This window comes from Cryptomeria japonica, chromosome 3, assembly GCF_030272615.1.
Source record: "Cryptomeria japonica chromosome 3, Sugi_1.0, whole genome shotgun sequence".
Lineage (NCBI taxonomy): Eukaryota > Viridiplantae > Streptophyta > Pinopsida > Cupressales > Cupressaceae > Cryptomeria > Cryptomeria japonica.
Window position 1 is genome coordinate 790108886 of NC_081407.1, and position 27286 is coordinate 790136171.

Consider the following 27286-nt stretch of genomic DNA (forward strand, 5'->3'; position numbering starts at 1 on the left):
GATTGGCTACCTCAATGTAGATTATTCACTAGTTAAGAGCATAGCCCTCCGCTATAGTCCCTGCCGATAGGAACTAACAAGTGAGTATAGACAACTTGTTCGAGCTTAAAAACAAGCTAAACAAAGATATAAATTAGAATCATTATAAGAACATCACTGTTCATCTATGATGGTATCATTTTTACCGAAACAATATATGGTTAGTAGAATTGAATTGAGCTATAGATACCTAGCCCAAAAAGAAAAATAAACACTTGTAATGCATTGGGAAAAGCACAAGAAGCTAGTGTGTCGTCTTAATAAGTCACAATTGTATAACTGCAAAAAATACTTTACTTATTCCACCATATCGATTTGGTAATTTAGCGTGCCCATTTGATGTGACCATTGTCAACATTATATTGTAATCTCTCTTACAATGTCGAAAAGAAGTATGTTGTTAAAAATGTCTCAAACATAAATTAAGTATTTATTTACGTTAAGTCGATTAGTATAATATGGGTACAAATTACTATGCAATTATAGCTAAAACATTTTCAATTTTTAAAATATTATCATTTTCATTTAACTTTCATAGCTAAGTGAGGATTCAAATCTAAGATCTTCATTTGTCATTTATTGGGGTCTTTTTGGAATGTGGCTTATTTTATTTTCCCAACTAAGATTCAAACCTAAGACCTTCAATTTTTATTAGAGTTCCACCACTAAGCTAACCTTCTTAGTGACAACTTCATATTTAGTTCAAGAGTGACGCATTTTTCAACAGCCTCGCTTGAACCACATATTTCCAAAAGACTCTTAACATTATAAAACTATTAACTCTTTTATGTATTAGAGAAACTTTGATCTTTTATTTAATTGTTTATTAAAAGAATCAGTTACAATTAGAATCTATATATGTAATCAATTGTAAAAGAAATGATTTTTATCCATCCTAGTTTAATTTTAGTATAAGGTGGTAGTAAAAGATGAAATAGATTTTTGATAGAGAAGTTGGAAGTCTATGTACTAGTGATAGATCTGTGTTATAACTATTTTAAGTGTTCAATTTTTTCATATTGATTTATATTTTGAAGTTTATGGATTTGGATTAAATGAAAGATGATTGTATATATTTGTGATTTAAAATACATACCTTTGAGTTTGTTTCAATCTACATGATAAATCATAAATATCAATCTATTTATTAAAAATATTCACTTTTCTTTTAATCTTCACCTTTTTTAATTCTGGTTAAAAACAAACTCTTAAAAATTTGATTTATCATAGAAAGAGCGGTACTTCTAAAATTCAAATGAAAGTCATTCTCGTAAGATAACAACTTCTATAACAGTTAATTCATATGTCATCACAAACTTGGTTATCTCAAAATCATATTTTTATAAAACCAATAGTAATGAATTTGTTAACCAATAACCTTTTTACTAATATTGAATATAAAAAAAATGATAATTTAATCAAATTTCCATACTTATTTCTAATGTATTTGAAGCTACAGAAAATGAAATGAAGGTAACCAATGGTTTTAATCAGTCTCTTTTCCCTGATATTTTAGAAGCTAAAAGTATTTTGTTCAAAGTAGAGGTAACATATTCAATGTGAAGATTTATACATAAAATTAAAAGCTGAAGAGAAAAAATAAAGATTTAAGATTTATACATACTGTTATTTGTTAAATGAATATGATTTCATGTCTCTAGAGTACTTAAGGTGAAGTTGTTGATATGATAGGCGTGATGTTGGGGTGATAATGAAATGACAAAAAGCTGTCCAAAGTTTTGTAATTGTTTTCTGGCAACCTGAAATTCATTTCCGGCTTGTATTTTGAACTTGCCAAATCTACTTAAAATGTCTTATCCACTGAAATTAAAATAGTTTATTAATTTAAATTTAAAAATTATGAATAATAATGGAAAAAATTGTAAACTTAATTATTTTTCTGAATTCGACTGTGTAATTAAACTGATATATAACAGTTGAGCAATCACGAACGCACTCCGTCACTCTGAATAGAAGTATAATAATATAGGTGAGAAGGTAAACAAGGAAAAGCTTATTTAATGGATGCCTGGAATATACTGTAAGTAGGACATTATTTTGAATCGGCAGCAGTTTAAAATATACTAGAATTCATTTGTTTCAAAACGAAAACAGTCAAATGTTTAATAGGACAGAATAATTTTGAATCAGCATCAGTTTAAAATATACCAGAATTCATCTGTTTGAAGACGAAAATAGTCAAATGTTTAATAGGAAGAATAATTTTGAATCAGCATCAGTTTAAAATATACCAGAATTCATCTGTTTCAAGACGAGAATGGTCAAATGTTTAATAAAGCAAACGAAGAAGCTGGGGCGTTGCGAGAATCGAACTCGCGACCTCTCGCACCCAAAGCGAGAATCATACCACTAGACCAAACGCCCGAATTTGACAAATGTGCTATGTATACATTATTAGATCACAAGACAGTATTAGATGATTAAAGGAAAAACAGCATTTTGCGGCACATTGGATATCCCATTTGGTGCGAGACTGATATGTAGACTAAACGTTTATATATATACGAAGCTAAAAAGTATTCATAGCCCGTCTAGCTCAGTTGGTAGAGCGCAAGGCTCTTAACCTTGTGGTCGTGGGTTCGAGCCCCACGGTGGGCGCAGCATCGAAATCCATTTTGAAGGCATGCTTTTTGTTTCTGTTGCTTTTCTTGTCTCAGATAATATTATCATTTCTGTCCGAACAAAAGAATGGAACTCACAATAGACAAGTTTTCTTCATTTTTCACTTTCTTTATCTGTAACAGAGAATGTCTTTTTCTGAACAAAAGACTATCGACAACGAGTTCGAGCTTAAAAATAACCTAAACAAAGATGCAAGTTAGAATCATTATTAGAACATCATTGTTTATCTATGATAGTATCATCTTTATTGAATCAAAATATGGTTCCGTAAGATTGAATTGAAAAATAAATACTGGATTGGAAAAAGCACACCTAATAGTTGGGCTTAATGAGCACACGCTAAATGTTGACTGCTTAGTTGGCTCTCATGGAATGCTGTTATTGCAGTGACCAGAAACGATGTGGAAATGCTTTGATAGACATGTATACAAAATGTGGAAGCACAGACAAGGGATGTGAACTGTTTGATCGAATGTCTCAAAGAAATGTGATTGCAAAAAATGCCATGATTCTAGAATATACACAAAAGGGATTTTTTTGAAAAGGCTTCAAGAACTTTCAAGCAAATGAAATCAGCAGATGTAAAACCAGACTCTGCAACCTTTGCCAGTAGCCTCCCTGTTGTACAAAAATGGGAGCTTTGGAACAGGGTATGGAACCAGTCAAATGAAAAAGGACAGAGAATTTTATTCAGATGCTATAGTTGCAACTACCCTAGATGGCATGTATGCATAATGTGGAAGCATAAACCGGGGGCAATAACTGTTTGACAAAATGCCTCCAAAAAATGTGGTCTATAAAATCTTTGAAACAAAAAGATTGGCAGCATACTTCTTGGCTATACCAATATGATAGATTAAGAACAGGGTATAGGCATCCATCAAAGCTCAATGGAAGGGGGGATTTTGTCGGATATTATCGTTGGAAACGCTCTGGTGGACATGTCTGAAAAATGTGGAAGCATAAACAGGGCACATAAATGTAATCTCATGGAATGCAATGTTTGTGGGATGTGCACAAAATGGATTTGGCAAGGATGCTCTCAAAATATTTGAGTGAATGAAGCATGGTGGAACACATTTTCATATTATAAGCTTTGTTTGTGTTATATGTGCATGTAGCTATGGAAGTTTAGTGTATGTGGGTTGTACATACTTCAGTTACATATGTAACCCTTATTGCATTACACCCACAATTATTATGTGTGTATGGTTGACTTATTTGCTCGCGTTGACTATCTTGAGAACACCTTAGTTAAACTTATAGTATTTGTGTGGATCTATTTTCTCGTTGCCTATAGATCACATATGGATACAGGGCATTTGAATCCTGAAAAATATGTGTCTTTTGTTTCTCTCTCAAACATCAATGTAGAAGTGGACAAATTGTGTGAGCAAATGGTAAGGAGATGATGGAAGACATCAAATTAAAAAGATTCCTCGATGTAGTTAGATTGAGGTCATAAAATGGTGCATTCTTGTGTAAGAGACATATCACATCCACATACACAATAGATCTATGTAAAGTTGGAGAAATTGGCTTGGCAGATGAAAGCAACAAGTTATTTTCCAAATGCAAGACATTTACTTAGTGGTGTGAAAAAGGAGGGAAAAAACATTTGTCTACCATCGTTAAGGTGGTAATTGCTTTTGGTTTTCCAAACATGTCTCTAAATATGTCTCTAAGAACAACTATTAGAATTGTTTGTTTTTAAAAACCTTTCAGTATGTGTTGATTGCCACATTGCAATGAAATGTATCTCCAAGATTGTTGCAATTCCTACATGTAATGATTAGTTTAGTTGATTTCATGAAGAGGAAATGAACTCACTTGAACACACATTTTATCATAAATTACTCCCAGGGCTCATTAAATATTAAGGATTAATTTCTTGTATGAAGTAATTTTGAAAAACTTTATTTATGATAAACCTTAATAAATGGGTTCTTAAGTTAAAACTTTTATCCTAGAAAGTTTAGGAACCTTCTCTAATAAAGTTTCTAGTTCTTTATGCTTTGCAAAACCATCTCTAATTTTACATAAAATTAAGTATCCTCTCCATTGATGTTTGTTCTTTTGAGTCTTTACCTTGCATATCATTCTTAGTGTAACAACTCTAGTGTGCTTCTAAACCTTTTTTAGTTTGATTTTGTTGCCTATAAACTCCCTCATTGAAATCTAATAAAAGATTTATATTTTCCCACTATAGTTGCTATGTGATATTTTTGTCTTACCTCATTTGGGTGATGTTGGGGGCCTATATTAGTAAGTGAAAATTTATTTAAGTCCAATACTTTCATTCTTAATAGAGTCATGTTGTGGTCACCATCTATAACCAATCTAAGAATTCCTTCAATGAACCCCCTTAATGGGTATGTGCACCATGATGGTGAACGAAAAAGTGGCCACTAGCAAAAAAATGCCTATGAAACATGTGTGTGTTTTTTATAAATTCAAAAACTGCATACTTGTTAAGACTTGAAAAATTCAAGCCAAAACGCGTATGTGCTTTTATGAGAAAAAACATGCATGTGTTTTAACATGTTATAACGTGTACATGTTATGGTAAACAAGAAAAACACATATGTGTTTTGCTAACATTAAGCTAGAAAAGGAAAATGGCCTTAGATGCTAATTCCTTTTGCCTTCCCTTAGTTTTTTTTCATTAGGATATACATAAAATATAACATTTTCTTATACTTTAAGTTATATTTTATCTATATATATTGGTAAGATGTTTGAGAATGATTTCAGATCTCTAGGAATCATAATGTTGATTCTAGATTTTAGGAGATCTTCTTATTTTTTACTTTGTCAAATTTTAGTAATCAGTGGGCTTCTATCATCATTCTTTTGCTATCTCTCTATCACACACTCTTTGTCTCCCCCAAGCTCTAGACTTATTTGTTTTCCTATCTCTATCTATCTCACTCTCTCATCTCTCTCCAAGCTCTAGATCTTATAATTTCTCAGACTTCTAAGTCAAACTTCAATAATCACTAAACTCCTATTACCATTCTCTCTATCTCTATTTCACTCTCTTTGTCTCCCTTGATCTCTAGACCTATCTCTCTTCTTATCACTCTCCCTCTCCCCTTCTCTCCCCCATGTCTCTTTCTCACTCTCTCCTCTCTCCCAAAGCTTTAAACCTATCTCTCTCACCCTTCTCTATAGCTCCCCTCTCTTCTCTACCTACCTCGCACACATTCTCTCCTCTCTATCTCACATCTCTCTCCCCCTCCCCCACTCTCTCTCTCTCTCTCTCTCTCTCTCTCTCTCTCTCTCTCTCTCTCTCTCTCTCTCTCTCTCTCTCTCTCTCTCTACTTATATCTATTTAGTCTCTCCCTCTTCCTACATAAATCCCCTCATTCCCTCCCTTCCTCTACTTCTCTACATACCTCTCCCTCTCTACTTATCTCAAGTTTTCACCCTTTCCCTCTCTACTTACCTCTATCTCTCCTCTCCCTGTCTCCACATACCTCTACCTCCCTCCCTCCTCACCTCTATTCATTTACATAAATATATATATATATATATATCTCTCTCTCTCTCTCTCTCTCTCTCTCTCTCTCTCTCCCTCCGCCCTTCTCTATTTCCCTTTATCTCCCCCCTCCCTCTCTCTAGCTAACTCTTTTTCTATCCCTCTCTACTTTTATCTGCCCTAACTCTCTACCTCCTTCCCTCCATATTACTATTTATCTCACCTCGCTCTCTCTCTATATCCCTACCTCTCCATCCCTTTCTCTTCCTCCCTTCCTCCTTCCCTCTCCATAATCTCTCTCTCTCTCTCTCTCTCACACACACACACACACACACACACACACACACACACACACACACACACACACACACACTTACTCACTACTTGTCTCTATCTACCCTCCCTCTCTTTGAATACCTTTCCTTCCCTCCATTGATCAGTTTCTCTTTGAAACCTTGACATAAAAGAAAATAATTGAGTGGTTTATTTTAGAGTTAACCCTTAATATTATAACAAAAGTAGATTAGAATATTTCATCTTCATATAGGGATGTACTAGAATTGATTACCATTATAGAATCCTAGTCAAAGTTATGAGAGATTGATTTAGTAAGAAAGAATGAAATTGATAATTTCAAATTAGAGCTTTGAAACATAATGTTGAACTAAAAAATTGTAATGAAAGGTGAGGTGGTTGGGACTTCTCCCTCACCTAAAAGAAATAAAATTTGATTTATGAAAAAAAAATTAAAAAAAATGAATATTTGATCATCAAAACGTTTACCACACTAAGAAGAAAACTTGAAAAAAAAACCCTAAAAAGAAAGTAAGTATATATACTATAAAATTTAAAGTGCTCCACAAACATAAGAAAAATAGGTGTCCTTCATGTTGCTTCATGAAGACGACTAATATGAACCAATGGTTCAGGGATTGTTTAGGCATATAAGTTTGGACAGAGCATAGGATTTCTTGTATAAGAAGATTCAATGTTTATTTGGCAAATGGCTAGCGGAGCTTTAATGTTTGTTTAACAAGTTAACATGTAGCCCGTCTAGCTCAGTTGGTAGAGCGCAAGGCTCTTAACCTTGTGGTCGTGGGTTCGAGCCCCACGGTGGGCGCAGCCTGAAGATTTAACTAATTTAGAGAACCATTTCTTGTTTCTCATGCACGGAGAAGCTTTTTAATAGTCTCAGACAATATTTATCGTTTCTATCCGAACAACAAAATAGGGCTCACAATACGCAAGTTTTCTTCAGATTTTCACGTTCCTTGTCTCTAACAGAGAATGTAAATTAGAATAATGATAAGAACATCTCTGCTCGTCTATGGTAGTATCATTTTTATTGAATCACTGTTTTAAATTTTTTTTATGTAAGCTTTTATAATTTAACAATTAGGATCTATATATGAAACCAATTAAAAAGGAAAGGATTTGCATTCAACCTAGCTTAGTTTTATAATAGGGTGGTTATAAAAGGTGAAATATATTCTTAGTACAATTTTTTTCAAATTTTGGACATTTAATATAAAAATAATATGTTTTAGTCTAAATATTGGTGAAATAGTTATGTGTTATTATTCTTTTCATGTGGTGTTATAACTATTTTAAGTGTTTGAGTTTTTCATGAATATTTATTTATATTCTGAAGTTTATGGAATTCAGATTAAGTGAAAGATGTTTTTAATCATTTTGTGAACCTATCATCATTTGAAACCTATTATTGGTTGCATGTTATACATTTGTGTTTTAAAATACATACCTTTGAGTTTCTTTCAATCTACATGAAAGTTCATAAGTAGAAATTTATTTGAAAAAAATTATACACTTTCCTTTTAATCTCCATTATTCTTGCTTTCTATATATAAAAAAAAAACTCCTAAAAATCTACATTTATCATAAAAGGGAGTTGTACCCCTAAATTCAAAGGAAATTTGTTTTGGTAATATAAAAAAAATTCAATTGTCGGTTCATTTTTTTTATCACAAAGTTGGTTATCTCAAAGTCATATTTCTATAAAATTGGTGTTGACAATTTTGTTAACCCACACAACTTGTTTAAAAAGAAAAGTATCATTGATAAATTTTTAGGTTGGTGACAATATCCATCTTTTTAGTGATTTGTAGTCCTTTTAAATTATATAATGAATAGTTTGTGTTTAAATCCCTTAAAAAACTCTCAATTGTGATGATAAAAAAGGGGATAGGGGTTCCCTTTTTTCAAACCCCTTTTTGCTACAAAGCAATCTCTAGAGGAACTATTAATTAAGATAAACAAAGAGCCACTCAAAATACAACTTTGATTTCAATAGCTATATAATCTTCACTAAATCCAAAATTGTAAAGAACTAATCATAAAAATCTACATGACACCCAATCATAAGCTTTATTTATGTCCAGTGTTAATAACCTTGGAAAAAAAAAAAAAACTCCTATATGTTATTCAACTGATGACCATGGGATATGATAAAACTATCCAAAATCTAGATCTTCTCTAGGAAACTTTTTATTTTTTCCAAATAACTTTAGTTGGGACTCTCTTGAACTTGACAACTATTGCCTTACTTACAATTATATAAATTGATTTTTCTTGTGAAATGGGTTAAAATCATCGAAGTATCTATAGTTATTCAACTTAGGCCTAGTGCTAGGAAGGTTAATCTCCAACCCCTAACCATAGTTTTACTTCTCTTGCACTTCTCTATTACTTGATAAATATTTGAACATATAATAGATCAAACCTTTAAAAAAATCTAACTTGGATGTTGTCGACGCTTGGGGCCTTCTTGACCCCTAAAGAAAAAGTGGGTTTCCTATTTTTTTTTATTGAGAAAGGAGTCAAAAGTGAACTATTCTTCTTCAAAGAATTTGAGGTAAGAATATTTCTTAGAGGACCCATCTAGGCTTTTCAATTTCCTTGTCGTGTTGCCCTTAACAAAGTCCCTTGAAAAAAAAACTAGTAATTGCATGTATATTACCTTCGCCTCCATAATCTCCAATCTAGAGGGGAGATTGATCTTATCAATCTTATTAAACTTTCTGATATTAGTTGATATGTGGAATAACTTATGTTTCATCCCCCCTCTTTAGCCATGTGGACCTTGATTTCTATAACCTACACATTTCCTCCATTTTAAGGATTGAGTTTTAATTATTCAAAGCATCAACTTCCTTCTCAATAAGGATCTCTAGTAAACCCCCACCTCCATCTTGTTTTGAGTTCTTATTTAATTACAAATTTCCATTCACTTAATATATGAACAAAAAATAATAAAGAAAACATGGAAGATGACAAAAATTATAGAGTCAGTAAAAATGAACAATGATTTCAAAATGTGGTTTGAAAATTAGAAGAAACCTTGATATAAAAGAAATGAATTGAGTGAGTTATTTTAAAGTTAACCTCTTATATTATAATAATAGAAGATGAGAAGATTCATTTTCATATGGAGATATATTGATCACCATAATAGAATCCTAATCAAAGATATGAGAAAATAATTTAATAAGAAATAATGAAATTGATAATTCTAAATTAAAATTAGAAACATAATATTATATTAAGAAATTCTAATGAAAGTTAGAAAACTTCTTCCCAACTTAGAACATGAACAAACATCAAAAAATGTTTGATCATCAAAGACACCAAAATGACTACAACACTAAGAGGGTAACTTGAGAAATCCCCTTAAAAAGATATAAGCATATACTATAAAATTTAGAGTGCTCGACAAACATGACAGAAACGGATTGTATAGGGAAGCATTTTTTGGATGTATGTATGGATAGAGCGTAGCGTAGCGTTATAAGAACATTGAATGTTTGTTTGCCTCAAGGGTTCTCAGAATTAAACGTTTATTTGGCAGGACAATGTCTAGCCCGTCTAGCTCAGTTGGTAGAGCGCAAGGCTCTTAACCTTGTGGTCGTGGGTTCGAGCCCCACGGTGGGCGCAGTGATCAAAGTCGCACAGGGAAGATCTGTTTTTTCGGTCTCAGATAATATTATCGTTTGTGTCCGAACAAAAGAATAGACTCACAATAGACAAGTTTTCTTCAGATTTTCACTTTCCTTGTCTCTAACAGAGATAATGTCTTTTTTCTGAATAAGAGACAGCTACTTGACAACTTGTTTGAGCTTAAAAACAGCCTGAACAAAGATATAAAATAGAATCACTATAAGAATATCACTGTTTATTTATGATAGTATCATTTTTATGGAATCAATATATGGTTCCGTAATATTGAATTGAGCCGCAGATAGCCCGAGCAGAGAAAAATAAACACTGGTAGTGCGTCGAAAAAAGCACACCAAGCTATTGTGTCGTCTTAAGACGTCGCAATTATATAATTGCAACGTCGACATGGTAATCTCTATTACAATGTCGTAAAAGAAGTATTTTCACAGAATTATCAGTTACGAATGTTTCAGTCAATAAGAATAATAATAGTACAAATTACTATGCAATTATTAAAAAAAATTCAACTTTGTAAAAATTTTCATGGATTAGCTTTGTTTTTGGATTCTATCATTGAATTATTAGTTCTTTTGATGCCCAGTTATATTTGATTTGGGTGTGACTTATTTTTCCAACATCATCTCTTAAGTTCCATTACATAAAATGGATTCTCTAGTGAAATGGGTTTAAAATTATCGAAATATTTATAGTTATTCAACTCGGGTCTAGTGCTAGGATGGTTGATTTAAAACCTGTGAGCATGGGTTTACTTCTTCTACACTCCTTTACTACTTGTCAAATATTTGAGCACATAATAGGCCAAACCTTTGGAAAAAACTAGCATGGATGATGTTTGGGATCGAGAACTTCTTGACCCTAAAAAAACGGTGGATTTCACTATTTTTTTTATTGAAAAATGAATCAAAAGTGACCTATTCTTCTCCTAAGAAATTGAGGTGGGAATATTTCTTAAAGAACCCATCTAGGCTCTTCAATTTCCTTTTAATGCTCCCCCTAGCAAAGTTCCTTGAAAAACAACTTCTACTACTTGCATGCATATTATCTTTGCCTCCATGATCTCCAACCTAAAGGGGAGAGTGATATTATCAATTTTATTTACTTTTTTGATATTAATCTATAGGTAGAATAATTTATGTTGCAACCCCCCTCATTTAGCCATGTGGTCCTTGATTTCTATAACCTAAATATCTCCTTCGTTCCAAGAATTGGAATTTAATTTTTCAAAGCATCAACTTCCTTTTCCATAAAGATTTCTAGTAAACCAAATATCATAATATCTACTTCAATCCTACCAAGGTGCTCCTCCACCTCCATCTTGTTCTATAAATGTGTCCCCCACCTCCATCTTGTTCTAGGTTCTTATTTTGTTATCAATCATATATTCTTTTAAAGTATATATCTAGATTACATCCGTGACATAAAAGAATTGAATTGAGTGGTTCATTTTAGAGTTAACCTCTCATATTATAATCAAAGTAGATGATAATATTTCATCTTCATATAAGGATGTAGTAAAAATGATCACCATAATAGAATCCTAGTTTAAAATATGGGAGAATGATTTAATAAGAAATGATAAAATTGACAATTTCGAATTAGAATTGGAAACATATTAAACTATGAAATTATAATGAAAGATGAAAAGACTGACTTCTCCCCCACATCTGAAAGAAGTTAAATATGGTTAAAAATTGCAGCATAAAGCATTAATTGATATAAGTATTGACAGAACACAGGTTTTTTTTTAATATAAGTATTGATAGGTAGAGCAAAGCATTTTGTTATAAGAACATTAAATGTTTATTTCGCACATGGCTAGTGGGAAATTTTATACTTATTTAGCACATTCACTATATAGCCCGTCTAGCTCAGTTGGTAGAGCGCAAGGCTCTTAACCTTGTGGTCGTGGGTTCGGGCCCCCCGGTGGGCGCAGCGTATAATTTCACTTGTTTCAAAGGACCTGTTTTGTTTCTGATGCACGGGGAAGCTATTGTTCCCGTCCCAACAAAAGAATAGGACTCACAATACACAAGTTTTCTTGAGATCTTCACTTTCCTTGTCTCTAACAGAGAATATCTTTTTCTGAACAAAAGACTATTTGACAACTTGTTCGAGCTTAAAAACAGCCTGAACAAAGATACAAATTAGAATCATTATAAGAACATCACTGTTCATCTGTGATATTAACATTTTTATTGAATCAATATATGGTTCCGTAAGATTGAATTGAGCTACAGAGAGAGGGAGAGAGCAAAGATAAATGAATGCATTGGGAAAAGCACACCAAGCTATTGTGTCGTCTTAATACGTCAGTATTATATAATTGCAAAACATCCTTCACGTCTCCCACCATATCGATATGGAAATTTAGCGTGCCCATTTGATGTGACCATCGTCAACATGGTAATCTCTCTTCCGGTGTTGTAAAAGTACTTTCAGAGAATTATCAGTTAAGATTGTTTCAAACATAAATTAAGTATTTATTTTTATCAGTTAAGATTGTTTCAAACATAAATTAGGTATTTATTTAAGTCAATAAGAATAATAATGGTACAAACTACTATGCAATTATGTTAAAAATATTATTAATTTTGTTAAATTTTTCATGGATTAGTTTAAGATTCACATTTAAGATTTTAATTTATTGTTGGGCTTCTATCATTAAATTATCAGTTTTCTTGATGACTAATTCATATTTGGTTTGGGTGTGGCTTATTTTCCAATGTTCTTTTAAACTACATTGCATGTTTGAGGAAGTTTGGTATGTCTCTACTAACATGGCTTTTGATACTAGATGTAAAATATTCATGGACCAAGATTTGAACCTAAGACCTTGAACTTGTTATTGAGGTTCTAAAACTAAACCACTAGCACTCTTAAAGACAAGTCGATGTTTGATTTGGATATGGCCCATTTTCCAACATCCTCCCTTAAGCCACATTGTAAGTGCTTTGAGATCATGGATCTGTTTGCATAAGACTAGATTTTTATCCAAAAGACTTAAGATTATAAAAGTGTTTTAATTTTTTTTATGTATTAATGAAACATTAAAAGAATCAATTACAATTAGAATATATATATATATATATATATATATATATATATATATATATATATATATATATATATATATATATATATATATATATATTAGTTTAAATTTAGTATAGGGTGGTTGTAAAAGATGAAATGCATTTTAGTATAGATGATGGAAGTCTATGTGCTTTTGCAATTTTTGAGTATTTTGAAATAAAAAAAATTTCTTTAGTCTATGTGTTAGTGATATAATTATATGTTATTATTCCTTTTATGTGGTTTTATAACTATTTTAAGTGTTCATGTTTCTCATATTAATTTATATTTTGAAGTTTATAGAATTTAGATTTTTTTAAAGTGTTAGGAAAATATTTTAACGTGATTGGTAATGTTGCCATGATAGGCCTTCCATTACCACATGAAATGCTTTTGACCAAGAGCTATGAACCGATGAGGTCACAAAGAAGGGACCTCATCCCCATTTAACAATGGTGAGGTTCAAACCTGGAAGCAAATTCGATCATCGAAGGCATAAACCTATGATCACAATGGCACAGTGGGGGATTTGAACCTTGGTGGGCACAATAACAACACCACCATTCAACCAACACACTATGGGATTAACCCATTTTATGGAATTTGGACTAAATGAAAAATGATTTTATCAATTTGTGAAGTTATATGAAACCTATTCTTGGTTGCATCTTGTACATTTGTGGTTTATAATTCATACCATTTAGTTTCTTTCAATCTACATGAAAAATCGTGTGTATCAATTGATTTGAAAATTTATTCTCTTTCCTTTCAATCACCGCCTTACTTGCTTTCTAGTTAAAAGAAAACTCCTAAAAATCTAAATTTATCATAAAGAGTTGAACCTCTACAATTCAAAAGAAATTTGTTGAGGTCAGATAAAAACTTCTCCAATTGTTGATTCATTTGTCATCACAAAGTTGGTTATCTCAAAGTCATTTATATAAAAACAATGGTGGTCCAAATTTGTTAACCAACACAACTATTAGTAATTTAGGTAGAGTAAATACACAAAATAATGATATCTATTCTACACTTCCTTTCATTTAATTATAAAAGTTACATATTTATAGAACTTTGCATATCCTATATCATGGGGGAGTTGTTATACCTCCTATAACAACTCTCTTTGCATAGATGAGTTGTTTCAACAACTCACAAACAAATAAACCAAACTATACCAAATTTAATAGACATACTAATTACATGAGTTGCATTTACTCACATTTATTTTAGCACACATTAGTATTCTAGCCCATGATGTTAACATAAACATAATTTCCTAACAAATTTTCTAAAAAGAAAGGTATCATTGACAAATTTTAGGTGGGTGACATTATCCATCCTTTTGACTATGAAGCACTCTCTACAAGAACCATTAATTAAGAGAGAAACGAGTCACTCAAAATACAACTATGATTCCAATTACTATAATCCTTAGTAAATTCAAACTTGTAAAGCACTAATAATAAAAACCTTCATGATACCCTATCATTTTCTTTATTCATGTCCAACTTCAATAGCCTCCAATTTGTTTTCCTATATATTATTCAACTAATGACTTCATGAGATATGATAAAACCATCCAAAATCGAGATCTTCTATAAGAAACTTATTTATTCCTTCAAAATAACCCCAGTTAGAACTCTCTTGAAATTAACAACTATTGTCTTTCTTAGAATTGTATAAATTGAATTATCTAGTAAAATGGGTCTAAAATCATCAAAGTATTTATAGTTATTTAGCTTGAAACTAGTATTATGAAGTTTGATTTCCATCCCCTAATCATAGGTTTATTTCTCTTACACTCCTTTGCTACCTGCCAAATATTTGAACCCATAATAAGCCAAACCTTTGGAAAAAATTAGCTTCGATGTTATTAGGGCTTGGGGCCTTCTTTGCTTCTAAAGAAAATGAGACCCATTTAAAGGCAACTTAGAAAAAGAAATACTCCTTGCATGCATATTACCTTTGCCTCCATGATCTCCAACCTAGAGGGGAGAGTGACCTTATCAATTTTATTATTTTTTGTGATATTAGTTGATAGGTAGAATAATTTTATTTTGTGAGCTCCCTCTTTAGTCATGTGACCCTTAATTTCTATAACCTACATATTTCTTCTATTTTGATGATTCATTTTTAATTATTCAAAACATCAACTTCCATCTTCATAAGAACATCTAGTGAACCAAATATCATAATATCTACTTCAATCCTATCAAGATGCTCCTATACCTTTCTTTTTAACTAAATGTATCCCACTACATCTTGATTCAGGTTTTAATTCTAGAAGCAATCAAGGAATGAATGTCCAAAGATAGCTAATATATGCTATAAAATTTGAAATGCTCGACAAACATGACAAAAATAAGTGTCCTCCTTTTTTTTGATATAAGTATGGATAGAACATAGCGTTTTTCTGTAAGAACATTGAATGATTATTTGGCACATAGTTAGTTTCAATTTTAATGTTTGTATGACAAGAAATGTAGCCCGTCTAGCTCAGTTGGTAGAGCGCAAGGCTCTTAACCTTGTGGTCGTGGGTTCGAGCCCCACGGTGGGCGCAGCGGTAAATTTCATTTTTTTTAAGAGAACCTTTTCTTATTTCTGTTGCACGGGGAAGTTCTTTTGGTCTCAGGAAAAGAAGAAATAGGACTCTCAATAGACAAGTTTTCTTTCGATTTTTATCCGTCAGTCTTAAATTACATACTAAATAATACAATAAATAATACAATCAATTTGAATATTTAACAGTTTTAAATCTAAAAATTTCTTATTTCTGTTGCAGGGGAAAAGTTCTTTTGGACTCACAATAGACAAGTTTTCTTTAGATTTTTATCCCTCTTAAATTACATACTAAATAATATAATCAATTTTGAATATTTAACAGTTTTAAATCTAAAAATTTAAACGAAACTAAACGTTTTCAAACATTCGCCCTGCCTTGCGCGTTAGAGAAAGAAGTAAACAAGGCGCATAACCTTAACAGAATGCTTCGAGAATAGAATGCATCTTATGAACTGTGTGCTTGCAGATTGTACACATAATAGATTTGTATAAAAAAGTTACACTGGAGAGGCATTGAAGGTTTTCTATAGGAACAGTTACAAATATCTAATATGCATAAAAGGTAGTTCAACTCTCTCTCCAAATTATAATGACTCATCTAAATATGCCAATGCGAGTGCATAAAAAGGAGATTATTTGTGAAATGGGTGGCTTCTCATAAACAATTTTGTAATAAGTGATTTTATTGCATATGGTATTTCATATTAGATGATTGATAAAGATGGTGGTGGAATTGATGTTCGTGATTTTGTGTATTGGAAGAAAATGTGATGTTTACACTAACAAAACTAACAACTTTCTCTTTTCTTCTAAAGTTATAAGGTTTCAAGTTTTTTTTTTTTTGTAAAAATGATCTAGGTCATTTATTGTAACTAGAATTAGAATTTGAACTTGACTTTTGTAAAAGTTAGTTGAATACTAACTTGTTCCAAAAAAGATAGTTATTAGAAGTAGTCACTTAGGTAGTTATGCTAAGTGGTTATTCTAAGCGGTTACCTAGGTAGTTATGCTAAGCAGTTACAAGGTAGTTTCTTTCTAAAAGCCTATAAATACAAGCTATTTGTATTGTAAAAAGAGAGACTGATACAAAGGGAAAACTCTAGAGGAATTTTCAAAGAAACTTATGATAACATTCGGTTTCACAGTATGTATAAACGAGTTTTTGGAATTGTAACATTTCAAGAAGATAATGAAGAATCAATTTTGGTTAGTGTGTTTCAAATGTGTTCATTTGTTATTACTGCTAATTTCTTGTATGTCAAATTGGAAATCCATTTATGTATATGTGCAAACCATTAGTACTCTATGCAATTGATGTAATGATACATAAGAAGGCTTTGGTATCTTAGTTTGAATGTGTTGAAGTAGTTGATCTTTTCGTATGTTGAGATTCGTCATCCTCCGTTCATTGCCATTGTGCATTTAAACGTATTCACTTATAACCTTTTTTTAAATGTTATTAGTCATGAAGTCCTATTTGGTATCCATATGTCTGCTAATAGGTTTTTTGTCATACATCTTCATTTAGTTTTGGTCTTTCTCATTTTTGTGCTTTCAAGTTAAAAGTACACAAAAACTACAAATACCCTCATCATAGGAGGGAGCTACCCCTATCAAACCCAAAGGAAGATGGTGGCTTTACCACAATCTCTCCAACTGTTGGCACAATTTTCATCGATCTTCGAGCGAACGGGGTCAATTTTGGAGACAATCACAGTGATGAATCTATTTACCAACAACCTCCTATAACAATTCCCTTTACATAGATAGGTTGTTTTAACAAATCAACCAACTATAACAAATTTAATACCCATAAGTTAACTACATGAGTTGCAATAACTACTCACTTTTATTTTAACATACGTTATTATTCTAACACATGATGTGAACACAAACATAATTTCCTAACAACTTCTCTAAAAAGAAATGTATCATTATAAAGTTTTAGGCAGGTGACATTATCCATCCTTTTGACTACAAAGTACTCTCTAGAGGAACCATCAATTAACACAAAAAATAGTCACTTAAAATACAACTATGATTCCAATTGCTATAATCCTCATTAAATCCAAACTTGTAAAGCACTAATAATAAAAAATTTCATGACACCCTATCGTTTGCTTTATTCATGTCGAACTTCAATAGCCTCGAATTTGTTTTCAAATATATTATTCAACTAATGACTTCATGGGATATGATAAAACCATCCAAAATCTAGATCTTCTCCAAGAAACTTCTTTATTCTTTCAAAATAACTCCAATTGGAACTCTCTAGAAACTAATAACTATTGTCTTTCTTACAATTGTATAAATTTCAAATTGTCAAGTCAAATGGGTATAAAGTCATCAAAGTATTTATATTTATTCAACTTGAGACTAGTACTAGGAAGTTTGATTTCCATTCCCTAATCATAGGATTGTTTCTCCTATACTCCTCATAGGATTGTTTCTCCTATACTCCTTTATTACCGAAATATTTGAACCCATAATAGGCTAAACCTTTCAAAAAAACTAGCTTAGATGTTGTTTGGGATTTGGACCTTGTTGGGCCCTAAAGAAAAGGGGGATTTTCCTATTTCTTTTATTTAAAGAAGTTAAAAGTAACCTATTCTTTTCCTAAAAAATTAAGGTGGGAATAGGGGGATTTTCCTATTTCTTTTATTTAAAGAAGTTAAAAGTAACCTATTCTTTTCCTAAAAAATTAAGGTGGGAATATTTTTGAAGAGACCCATTTGGACTTCTTAATTGAAAAAAAACTACTCTTTGCATGTATATTACTTTTGTCTCCATGATCTTGAACCTAGAGGGGAGAGTGACCTTTCAATTTTATTAACTTTTTTTTAGGTGGAATAATTTTATTTTCACCTCTTTAGTTATGTGGCCCTTGATTTCTATGATCTACATATTTCCTCCATTTTGAAGATTGGATTTTAATTTTTCAAAGCATCAACTTCCTAGTCCATAAAGATCTCTAATAAACCAAATATAATAATATCTATTTCAATCTTACCAAAATGCTCCTCCACCACTCTTTTCTACTAAACGTATCCCCCACCTCCATCTTATTCTAGATTTTTATTTAGAAGCAATCAAAAACAAATATTTGATCATCAAAGATACCAAGACGTCTACAAGGGAACTTGAGAAATCCCTTAGAAAAATAACTAATATATACTATAAAAATTTTAGTGCTCAACAAATATGAGAAAATAGGCGTCCTTCATGTTTCTTCATGGAGGAGATTAATATGAACCAATAATTCATGGATTGTTTCGGGAAGGTTTTTTCCTTATAAGTATGGATAAAACCTAGCGTTTTCTTTTCAGAACGTTGAATGATTATTTGGCATATGGCTTTTCTGAATTTTGATGTGTATGTGAAAGAGTAATGTAGCCCGTCTAGCTCAGTTGGTAGAGCGCAAGGCTCTTAACCTTGTGGTCGTGGGTTCGAGCCCCACGGTGGGCGATGGGCGAAGGGCGAAGGGCGAAATTTTTGCTTTCCTTGTTTCTCTTGCACGGGCAAGCTGTTTTTGTTCTCAGAAAATATATCCGAACAGAAGAAATAGAACTCACAATAGACAACTATTTTTTTTGGATTTTCACTTTCCTCATCTCTAACAGAGAATGCCTTTTTTCGAACAAGAGACTATTTCACAACTTGTTCGAGCTTACAAACAGCCTAAACAAAGCTATCAATTAGAATCACTATAAGAATATTACTGTTCATCTTTGACAGTATCATTTGTATTGAATCATTATATGGTTAAATCTTAGATAAAATCATCTGTATTGAATCAATATATGGTTTCGTAAAATTAAATTGAGTCATAGATAAAAATAAATATTATCAATTTTTTTAATTTTTTTTATGAATTAGTTAGGATTTGAATTTAAGATTTCAATTTGTTGTTGGGATTCTATCATTGAATTAACAAATCATTTGGTGACCAATCTATATTTGAATTGAGTGGCTTATTTTTCAACACTCTTTTAAATTACATTGCATGCTTGAGGTTCACAACTTGATTTGAGTGTGGTCTATTAACATGGGCTTTGATACTATGTACAATTTCTATGGACTATATATAATTTGAACCTAATACCTTCGACTTATTATTGGGGTTCTACCACTAAGCTACTAGTCATCTTAGTAACAAGTCTATATTTGATTCGGTTTGGCTCATTTTCCAGCACCCTCCCTTAAGCCACCTTGCAAGTGCTTACAGATCATGGATCTATTTGCATAGGCCTATACCTTGTTCCAAAAGACTCAAGGTTATAAAAGTGTTTTAATTTTTTTGTGTATTAAGGAAACTTTAACCTTTTATTTAATAGTTGATTAAAAGAAACAGTTACAATTAGAATCTATATATGCAATCAATTGTAAAAGAAACGATTTCTATTTGTCCTAGTTTGGTTTTAGAATAAGGTGGTTATAAAAGATTAAATATATTCTTAGTACAAAAGTTAGAAGTTAATGTGCTTTTGCAAATTTTGGCCATTTCAAATAAAAGAATCTGTTTTAGTCTATGTGTTGGTGAAACAATTATGTGTTATTATTCCTTTTCTCCGGTGTTCTAACTATTTTAAGTTAGTGTTCAAGTTTTTCAAATTTAATTATTTTCAAGTTTATGGAATTTGGATTAAATGAAGAATGAAAAAAAATATTCACTTTCCTTTTAATCTCCATCTTTCTTGCTTTTTGGTTAAAGGTGAACTCCTAAAAAAACTAAATTTATCATAAAAAGGAGTTGTACCTCTACAATTCAAAAGAAATTTGTTCTAGTAATTTATAAAAACTTCTCCAATTGTTGGTTCATTTTTCATTATAAAGTTGGTTATCTCTGAATTGTATTTCTATAAAATTGGTGGTGACAAATGTATTAACCAATTTAACTTCTCTAAAAAGAAAAGTATTGCTGACAAATTTTAGGTGGGTGACAATATCCATCCTTGTAGTGATTTGTAGTCCTTTCAAATGATATAAGGAATAAGTTTCTTTTAAATTTCTTCAAAGAACCTCAATTAAGATGATAAAAAAGGGGACAGGGGGTCCTCTTTTCTCAAACCTCTTCTAGCTACAAAGCAATCTGTAGAGGAACCATTAGTTAAGACAAAAAAAAGAGTCACTCAAAATACAACTATGATTCCAATTACTATAATCCTCATTAGAATCCAAACTTGTACAACAGTAATAATAAAATCTACATGACACCCTATCATATGCTTTGTTCATGTCCAACTTTAATAGCCTCCAAAAAAAGTTGCTATATATATTATTCAACTAGTGACTTCATCAAAGATGATAAAACCATCCAAAATCTAGATCTTCTCTAAGGAAATTCTTTATTCTTTCAAAATAACTCTAGTTGGCACTCTCTTGAACTAGACAACTATTGTCTTTCTCGTAATTACATAAATTGAGTTGTCCAGTGAAATAGGTCTAAAATCATCAAATAATTTATAGTTATTCAACATGCGAGAAATACTAAGAATTGGTTGATTTCCAACCCCTAAACATAGGTTTACTTCTCCTACACTCCTTTGCTACGACCAAATATTTGAACAAATAATTGACCAAACCTTTATAAAAAGCTAGCTTGGATGTTGTTTAGGCTTGAAGCTTTCTTGGCTCCTAAAGAAAATGTGGATTTCATATTCCTTTTATTGAGAAAGGAGTAAAAAATGAACTATTCTTCTCTTAAGAATTTGAGGTGGGAATATTTCTTAAAGGAACCATCTAGGCCTTTCAATTTCCTTCTAGTGCCCCCACTAGCAGAGTTGCCCCCCCAAAAAACTACATGCATGCATATTACCTTTTCTCCATGATCTCCAACCTAGAGGGGAGAGTGATCTTATCAATTTTATTAAATTTTCTGATATTAGTTGATGGGTGGAATAATTTATGTTGCAACCCCCCTCTTTTAGCTATGTTTTACTTAACTAGTCTACTTTTAACATACTTATTTGAGTCCTATTCACACTATAATTAAACTCACTTAGAAGGTGGATGTATTCTCTCCTCACCTTATGAAAGATTAGAGAGAATTTTGTCTTATCTCATGTAGACTCACCAAGTGTCCCAACACTTATTCATAGAGTCCTACACTTGTTGCATACTAGAAGAGGTAGTAGGAATTTGACTCCTACCTTCTCACTTGTTCTTGTTTATAAGGCACTTCTCTTTGTACATTTGTTTTCAGCAAGAGGGCTATGAGCTTAGTGGTAGAACCCCAATAACAAGTTAAAGGTCTTAGGTTCACATCATATCTAGTCCATGAAAATTCTAAATAGTATCAAAACCCATGTTAATAGACCCATATCCAATTGTGATCCTCAAGCATGCAAATATAGATCTTAAATTCAAATCCTCACTATTCCATGGAAATTTTAATAAAATTGATAATATTTATTTTTATGTGTGGCTGAATTCAATCTTAGGGAACCATATATTGATTCAATACAAACAAACAGTCATGTTGTTACAATAATTCTAATTTTTATCTTTGTTTAGGCTGTTTGTAAGCTCGAACAATTTCTGAAATAGTCTCTTGTTCAGAAAAAGACATTCTCTGTTAGAGACGAGGAAAGTGAAAATCCAAAGAAAACTTGTGTATTGTGAGTCCTACTTCTGTTCGGACACGTTCTCTGAGACCAAAAGACCTTCACCGTGCAACAGCCACAATTAGGTTTTATGAAACAGTTGAAACGTTATTGCTGCGCCCACCGTGGGGCTCGAACCCACGACCACAAGGTTAAGAGCCTTGCGCTCTACCAAGCGAGCTAGACGGGCTACATTAAGCAGCCAAATAAACAATAATATTCACTGTAGCCACGTGCCGAATAATCATTTAATATTCTTTGAGAAAAACGCTATGTTCTATCCATACTTATATCCAAAAAAAACTTTCCTGAACAAATCCATTGGTTCATATTTTTGTCATATTTCACGAGCACTTCAAATTTTATGGTATATACTTGCCATCTTTCTAAGGGATTTCTTAAGTTCCCTTCTTAGTGTACCCTCTTCATACCTTTAATGATCAAACATTCATTCCTTGGTTGCTTGGGATACATTTAATAACTAAGCAATTGTAGGGGAGTGCCTACAACGATAGGTCTGATTGTAAAGGCATTATAACATTAGAAGCAGGTAATGTAAATTTTGCAAGGAATTAGATTTATAGAAAAGTGCTTTGACTTTGTAGATGCATCATAATGAAAGAAAGCAATTGATGGAAAATATGAGTAATATTTATAGATATATAGAATTGTGACTGGACATAACCCAACCAAAGTTTATAGTTGTTCCCAAAATATGAAGTTCACCACCCACCATCCCCCATGTTGTTGAATGTAGCATGTTGTACAGTATGAAAGTGCCATTAAAAGCAGTTATTACAAATTGTTTGTATTTTAGACTGTATAAATCCCAACCAATACTATTTGTTGGACCCAGAAAACTTTTGTTATCCACCCTCCATCCCCCATGCTGACAACGCCAACATGTTATACAACCATTTGATGTATATATTTGTGATGCACAAAACTGATGTCATGTTAAACCTGTGAGAAATAACAATGTATTAGGAAATTGTAAATGTATGAAATAACTTGCAGATTGTGAAAGGAAGGTACTTACAATAGTTGTTGATGTTGTATTGTCTGTATGTGTTTGTTTTGTTTTGTAGGTTGATTTGTTGCTTGCCACTCTATACCTGTGAGAAATAACATTGTATTACAAAACCTAAAGTGTTTTAAATGATTGAAAGCGTAAAAATTTGCAGATTGAAAAGAATTGGAAAGGATGGTACTTACACCTGTTAATAGTAGGATTAACTTTGTCAGTGCTTCTGAAATCTGCAAAGAAGATGGACAATAGAAAGAAAAGTTAGCATCATTGAGTGTAAAGGTTAGAGAGACTTGGATACCCTTGTAGGTTGTATTGTTTAAAATGATGTCTTCTTTGATGCCCTGCAAGTAGAAGAAGACGAGACAAGTTTAGTAACCATTACAAGAAGTGTAATTTGAAGGAAGGTAAATATTTGAGAAGATAGTGGATGGGATTTGTGAACCTGTTGTTCAATGAATGTGAACAGTAGCTAAAAATGCTCGTTGAGATGAAATCGGTTACATTTGTTGTTGATCCTGCAAGGCACGAGTGTTGTAATGCATTTAAATGAATGACAAAAGATATATGGAATGTAAAATCACATGGACGTTGTGTTTGCAGTACCTGTATTTTTATTTTTTTTTGCAAGTAGTTTTCTTTTGTGATCTGAGAAAGCTTTAACAAACGAGCTTCTTCATTCTTTCTTAAAATGGTCGATGCACAACCTTGCGATTTTGAGTACCTCTGGTATGTGAAAGTCGGGTGAATCCGCAGGTGGTTAATTGATTTTACTCAAGAAAGTGTTGTAAATGTAAGACCTTTTTTCTCTGTTCTGCCAATGTCAATTGTTGCAAAGTCTAGTGTCAGACCCTGTGATTTGTGAATAGTAATACCCCATGCCATTATTAATGGAATTTGTGTGCAGTTTCCTCTAGTAATTGGTGGAATGGGAACATGTTTTGGATTTGCTGGATCCCATGGTGGGCTAGTGTAATGTTAGAAGAGGACCACCACATATTTTGGCAGATATGGTGGGCTAGAACCTGCATCGTAGACAATCATTTTGATTTTACCCAAAGCACCATTGACAAGGCCAACTTCTATCCATAAATTTGCAATAAGCATGACTTCCTGGTCTATAGAAAAAAGAATTTCAAATGAGAGTTGTTCATCTTGGTGAGTTTGTTTATCTTTGTGGTATGCAATGATTGTTGTTGCACGTGGAATGGGTGAGTGCAATTGCTTTAACATTTTAATGGTGTGTGTGTTTGAAGCTACATTGGTTGCAAACAAATGTTTTTGTTGGTTGAAGTGGTTGTTTTGATCAAGTGTCAAAGCATGGGTTGACCGCATATGTAGACTTTCCCAAACTGTTTGCAATGGTGTTGTGTTGCGTATATTAAGCAAAATCTCACAGAAGTGCATCTATGAGGGGCATGTACCTTGTTGGAGAAAAGAAACATCCAAGGTGACAACATCATTGAAGGAGTGTCATAAAGCGAGTGTTGTTGAGTGGGATGCATACAATGGTTTATCCATAACTAGGGGTAGTTGTGCAAGATCACCAACCAAGATAATTGAGAGCGCTGCAAACGGTTCATGTTGTCTGCTGGGAAATGCTTGTCGCAATCTGTTATCAATATTGATGAGTAATTGAGGACCAACAAAGCTCATTTCGTCAATCAAAATGTAGCGTAAATGTTTGCATTGCTCTTGAAACATTAACAATGAATGGCCTGTTAAAGGTTTGTATTCTTGAATAGGTATACGAAGGGCAACATGGATTGTAGTAGCGTGGATATTATATGCGGATACACCTGTCAAGGCTAGTACAAGAAATAGGTATTGTGTTGGATCTAAATGGAAATTTAATTGTTTGCCTATACAATCAATAAGAAATGATTTTCTAGTACCTGTCGTGCCTTGAATAATTAACCGTAATGGGGAGGAATTCAAATTTTGTGCAGCATGGGAGGTTATAATATCAAGTGCACTTTTTTGGTTTGCTGCAAGCTCAAAGGTATTAGGGGCATTTGAGTGTATGTTGCCAAGGGTGTGAGTTGATTGGCTTTTCTCCGTTGAAATGAATTGAGAGGCTATTCTATGGAGCATTTCATTAGGTATGGAATCACTCCAATTAAAGTGAAGGTCAAAATCACGTTTCCCAAGCATTTGAAGAGTAGCAACATCAAAGCTATTTGAAGCTCCCATTTGTGACAAGAACTCCCATTCGTAGAGGTCTTGATCAGTAGATTGTGGAATATCTGGCAAGTTTAGGTCTTCACTATTTTCTATATTGGAGTGTTCTTCAATGCCATTTACATGCCACTAGATGTAATGAGTACTTTGAAGTTGTTTCTAGTTTAATATAATTTCATTAGTTGAGGTACCTATATGTAGAGGGATGTTGTGGAAAGGTTTGTACAAAAGCAATTCACTCCAACAGAAAGATTCAAAAGTAGTGTCAACTTCTGCAGGTAAGGATTTAAACTGGGGGTAGACATTTATGTTGATGAAATAACATCGATCAGATGAAGAAATCCTTGCCAAGAAATACATACATATAGTTATCAACTTTTAATATAAATTAATTATATATATATATAATTAATTTATATTAAAAGTTGATAACTATATGTTATCAGGTTAACAATGAATAATATCCGATTGCGTTTTTGTTTTGATTGGCGACTTGCTTAACATTAGTTAAGTGTCGGTCATATGCTATCGGGCTATGAATCGACACCAATATGCTATCAGGCTATTAACCCGATAGCATACATTGTAGATTCACATTGTTATCGGTTGGCAATATCGATCGTTTGGCATAAACAAAACATTGATCGTTGTGTTAAACCCGATAAGCATACACCGATTCATATCGGTTTATTTGTAGAGGCACAATTAAGAGATGTCATGGACAGGCATGTCTCCACATTGTCTACCCATGACATCTCTCTTGTAAGATATATATGTGCCTACTTTTGTTATCCAAAGGACATCGAAATTATTAATGTTCTTTCTCCACCATCTGCAATACATAGAAGATAATTAGAAAATAGAATTGATATATACTGTGAGAAATATTTGCATTGCAATACAACATCATTATACATACCTTGATTTTGAATTGAAATTTGAAGAACTTTTACATGGTATCAGAGCCTCGGTAGATCGAACTTGAGGCATTCAAATTTGTGAAAAATTCAAAGTCAAGAAGATATCATCACATTTCTTCAAATGGCCAACACTATCAAATTTGAAGATAGACTTGAAGGAGGTGATAATTTCTCAGCATGGAAATTCAGAATTAAGATGATCCTAAAGGAGAATAAAGTTGAATCATTTGTAAGAGTCGAATCTAAAGAACCTGAGAATGAACCTGACAAAACAACATGGATCAAGGGTAATGAAAAGGCCATCAAGATCATAGTTGACGGAGTGAGAAACAATATTATGCCAATCATAAAAAAACATGAGACTTCCTATCATATGTTCAAGGCACTCAAAAATGCATTTGAGATAACCAATGCAAGTAGAACCTTGGCTCTAAAAAGAGAGATAAATCATATAAGTATGATAAAAGGGGAGTAGAACCTTGGCTCTAAAAAGAGAGATAAATCATATAAGTATGATAAAAGGGGAGTCAATCAATGCCTACTTCATGCAGATATCTACCCTAAGGGATGAACTAGCAACACTTGGATACGAAATCCAAAGCAAAGAGTTAACACTTATTGCTCTAGATGGGTTACCTAGTGTCTGGGAAACATTCGTTCAAGGCATTAGTGCAAGGGCTAAATATCCAAATTTGGAGAGGCTAAGAGTGGATTGTCTTCAAGAAGAATCAAGGTTGAATAAGAAAGGGATCAAGCATAAGAATATAGATGAAGATCTTCA

At 32.4% G+C, this 27286-nt stretch overlaps 8 non-coding genes across 8 annotated transcripts; 6 read left to right on the forward strand and 2 right to left on the reverse strand.

The window, feature by feature from the left end:
- Positions 1 to 2352: 2352 nt before the first annotated feature.
- Positions 2353 to 2424, reverse strand: TRNAP-UGG (transfer RNA proline (anticodon UGG)). Its single transcript has one exon. It is a non-coding gene; the product is annotated as a tRNA-Pro (tRNA).
- A 161-nt stretch (positions 2425 to 2585) lies between these two features.
- Positions 2586 to 2658, forward strand: TRNAK-CUU (transfer RNA lysine (anticodon CUU)). The gene has a single exon. It is a non-coding gene; the product is annotated as a tRNA-Lys (tRNA).
- Positions 2659 to 7210: 4552 nt separating this feature from the next.
- On the forward strand, positions 7211 to 7283 carry TRNAK-CUU (transfer RNA lysine (anticodon CUU)). The gene has a single exon. It is a non-coding gene; the product is annotated as a tRNA-Lys (tRNA).
- A 2756-nt stretch (positions 7284 to 10039) lies between these two features.
- Positions 10040 to 10112, forward strand: TRNAK-CUU (transfer RNA lysine (anticodon CUU)). The gene has a single exon. It is a non-coding gene; the product is annotated as a tRNA-Lys (tRNA).
- Positions 10113 to 11995: 1883 nt separating this feature from the next.
- On the forward strand, positions 11996 to 12068 carry TRNAK-CUU (transfer RNA lysine (anticodon CUU)). The gene has a single exon. It is a non-coding gene; the product is annotated as a tRNA-Lys (tRNA).
- A 3630-nt stretch (positions 12069 to 15698) lies between these two features.
- Positions 15699 to 15771, forward strand: TRNAK-CUU (transfer RNA lysine (anticodon CUU)). The gene has a single exon. It is a non-coding gene; the product is annotated as a tRNA-Lys (tRNA).
- Positions 15772 to 19167: 3396 nt separating this feature from the next.
- Positions 19168 to 19240, forward strand: TRNAK-CUU (transfer RNA lysine (anticodon CUU)). The gene has a single exon. It is a non-coding gene; the product is annotated as a tRNA-Lys (tRNA).
- A 3254-nt stretch (positions 19241 to 22494) lies between these two features.
- Positions 22495 to 22567, reverse strand: TRNAK-CUU (transfer RNA lysine (anticodon CUU)). Its single transcript has one exon. It is a non-coding gene; the product is annotated as a tRNA-Lys (tRNA).
- Between the last annotated feature and the right edge of the window lie 4719 nt (positions 22568 to 27286).